Source organism: Nannobrachium achirus (genome assembly GCF_963921795.1).
Source record: "Nannobrachium achirus genome assembly, chromosome: 3".
Taxonomy (NCBI): Eukaryota; Metazoa; Chordata; class Actinopteri; order Myctophiformes; family Myctophidae; genus Nannobrachium; species Nannobrachium achirus.
In genome coordinates, this window is record NC_137812.1 from 53,311,503 (window position 1) to 53,315,611 (window position 4,109).

Below are 4,109 nucleotides of genomic sequence, written 5' to 3' on the forward strand. Positions count from 1 at the left end.
GTTAATTACAGTTGGTTTTGGGATACTTTTGATGTGCATTTGTCATTGTTTGGTGCAGCGATTCATACTATAGTACTGCACATTCGCATGCCTTCTCGCGCGTGCAAGACACCAGTCATGTTACCATACCTTAGCAACAGGAATGATACATTTATTTTAAGAAGTACATTTTATTTCTTTCCCCTGTAGCCAAGGTACACTGTAGAGGAAAGTTGTCGTTTTTTGTTTTTCTCTTGGTCAAATATACAAGTTTATTATTGCCATACGTGTCTGTCTTGAGTTCTTGCTTTGATGTGGTTATTGCAGCAGTTATAAGTAAACAATAAATAATAATACATTCATAAAACAGTAAAAAAGACACCTGTATACGAAGGCAAGCAGACACTTCTGCTTGCCTACGGGCAAGCAAGTGTCCCCCCCCCCCCCCCCCCCGCCCCCAAGCCTTTCGTTGGATTGATGCTGCTGCATATAGTTCCCAACTTCCCAACTTCCCACTGCAGCTACATCAGCAAGTGGCAACAGGTGAGTAGAGGGGCAGGGAAGAGGGAACTGCAGAACTGAAGGAGAGGGAACAGGTGTGAAGATAGAACTGAAGTGAGGTGGAATGTGGGAGTAGACAGAGGGGAGAGAGAGAGAGAGAGAGATACTTCTATGTTTAGACGGCAACAGTAACATGTCATTAAGTCGAACTCCCTTAACCCTAACCTCAGTAAAACTATGCCTAAACCTAACCCTAACCTCAGTCGACCCAACGGGAGTTCGAACCTATGGGGCAGTCCCCGTTTAGACAGGTAGCCCAAATCAGATTTGATCCATAATGGTATCATACTTATTGAATCAAGTCTGAACAGCAGAAAACCACATGGAAACAGATTTTCATAAATCAGATTTGAACCACATTCCGAGCCTTGTTCAGACTGCATGAAACAATCTCTGACTCCAATCTGGATTGGAAATCAGAATTGTATTGGGGAATTTGAACCACATTCCGAGACTTGTTCAGACTGCATGAAACCAATCTCTGACTCCAATCTGGATTGGAAATCAGAATTGTATTGGGGAATTTCCTTCAAAGTATTGGGGTGCACTGCACCCCTGTTATACTAAAAGCAAACCTCTTGATGCTGTGTGCATTTAACAATGCAGCACCATTGTGTTAAGATGAGCTTGTGATCAATGTCTCTGATAAATTGCAGCGCTGAAAACAGCACAGTATGAGATCCATGTGTAAACCGGTTATTTATTTCATTGCTGAAATAAAGCAGGCTTCTGAGCTGTGGGGTGTAATTCATTGTTTGACTCCCTGTGGTATTAAGTTGTCAAGAATAATGTCTAGCTTAGTAGCCTACTACTGTTCTCTGCCAAAAACACAACTCTGACGTGATTGGGGCACAATACCCCTGTTTAGTATTACTTGAAACTAAGCATGTTGATACATCAAGTCTTTTACGGATATGCTATATTTAAGTGTAAGTGTAAGTATTATTATTATTTAAAAAAAAAAAAAATGGGTGCCCACTGGCCTACTGGTCCAGGCGCATACCACATAGGCATTGATGCCTGACGGCGTTGTCAGTTCGATTCCCGATCTGGATGACCTTTGCCACATGTGACTTCCCATCCCTCCCCTTTCCTGTCAGTCTACTGTCCTATCAATAAAGGCATAAAAGCCCCTAAACAAATCTTTAAATAATAAAGTATTATTAACTATTAATATTAGTAGTACTAGTATTAGTTTTGGGGGTTAAATGCTTCTGTCTGGGCTTTCAACTTTTTTCTTAGAGCATGGATTTGGTTTCTTTTCCTGGTATATAACCCATGTAATCACCATGTTGGCACCATAAAAAGGATGTTTATTATGTAAGCAGGTAGCTTGCCAACTGGCAAGCTTTGGTAATATCAGGTAACATGAGGTACTATTTTACTAGACCAAGACCACACCAAATAATGCTATAAAACAAGACTGAATTTGGGTTGTAGCATGTTACCTTGGCATTATCAGTACATGAACAATCGAAATGAGGTTAGCCAGGAGTTGGTGATTTGTATCACCGCTTTGAATGATCTTCTAAACCTAATTTCTCTTTAACAATCTGTTCCTATGCCTATTTGTTCTGGTAGGGTTTATTGCAGAAGGTGTATTAAATTCCATTTGACCCAAAGCCATTATGTTATAAAGAATTAAAATAAATGCCGATATGTTTTCGGTGGCATTTCGTAAACGTTATGCAAAAGCAAGGGGGCCATTTTGTTCCAGGCCATCGCCTGGGGAAAGGCTTCTCTTTAGTGCTCCCCCCATTGACCACAGACACTTTGTTCACTTTCTCAAGAAATTCCAGCCAGCGGCCGAGGCTTGAGGCAGGGTGACTGAGCAGCAAAACATGCCCAATATGCATTGCATATGCCCTCAACAACTCCCTAGGGAGGCCACCGGTAAGAAGACTCTTAGACGTTCTCCAGACTTCCTTTTGACCGTCCGAACGTTGCCAAAGCCACTGTGACAAATGTGGTTTTGTACCACAATTGGAGCCCCAGCTCAAACCTCGCCATATTTCAGAAGCGGAGTACGTGCTATCCTCTGCAAAAAAGAATTCAAGTTTACATCCTTCGGCTGTGCAACGCATCTCTCGTGCCTGTTTGATGTTTGTGATCTTTTTCTTGAGGTTCACCCACACCCGTTGCTTTTCTACTTCAACAACAGCAACAACAAAAGCCTCTCTGTGTTTTTGAGGTAGTCGATGCAATTAAATAGTGCTGTCCAGCATTAGACCTCCATGAAGTCCCACATCTGTTGTGGGACTACACTTGTCACATAGTGTCACTTTGCATCACTCAACATCTGGAGAAGCCATCTCGTGGAACTTCACGAGATACCTCACAACCCTTGGCCAGACCCTGTGTGTGCACACATATGGGTGTGTGTGCGTGTGCGTGTGCGTGTGTGTGTGTGTGTGTGTGTGTGTGTGTGCGTGCGTGCGTGCGTGCGTGCGTGCGTGCGTGCGTGCGTGCGTGTGTGTGTGTGTGTTTTTTTTTTGTGAGTCCCATGTTTGTACACAGCAGAATCCTCAGTATTAAGTCAAGAGTTAAATTCGACTAAGGGTAACACTGAGGATTTTACTGTATATGTTTGAGTTACTGTCTCAGCCAATTGTGTGTCGGTATGGTTTTACCTGTGCTGTGCAGCATCACTAAATCCACTCATTTGTCTAGGCTCTAGCTTTAGTCACTCAGCTCTGTCATACCTCATTAGTCCTCCTTGGGAGTGGAACTGCCCAGTGCCCACCTGGCATGCATTACAGGACACACGCACGCACATACTGTATGCATGCATGCACGTATGACACACACAACGTATGCTTCAACTTCAACTTTATTGTCACATCACAAGTTTATCACAAGAAGGTAATATTATGTACAAGCTTAGCTTCCCACAATGTGATATACTACGTCAAATATGCATGATCAGAATAGAAATAATGTGGCAGAAATGCTACTTGTGCAAATAAAGAACAATTTGCAGCAGATATACAGAAATAGCTCAACAATAGAATCACTGCCTCTTGTGCAGGTGAGTGACAACACATAGCAGCAGTTATCCAACATGACATAAGTGATAGTACCAGTGCAGCAGCAGTAGAGGTTCGGGCCACTATGCAGCCCTCACACATATGTTGCACTGCCGATCCAACCCATGTCCCATATGTCTCATAGTGTTGAGGGCTTTGTCAGAGTACCCGTTGTACCCATCTGCTGATGCTTAAGCCGAGTTGAGGTTGGTCGTTCCCATATTATGCACATGACTTGACCATATATGGGGTTATAGCAATCAGATCTGTGACTATGGACAGCCGGGTCTCCATCATATAGTGACATGCCAGTTTATCAGTTTATGGTTATGTCTGAGTCATAGTGACGTTGCCGTGTTCCAACGCCTGCCGGCATACAATTTAGGCATTTAGCAGACGTTCTTAATCCGTACGTCAATACATCAATATCAATACATCAAATGCACAGCAATAGTAATCCAAGAAGAACATGGTAGACCAAGCACCTATTCAAAATAAAAAAGCTATATGAACCAGAGAGAACAGATAAAAAATGTTATCTTT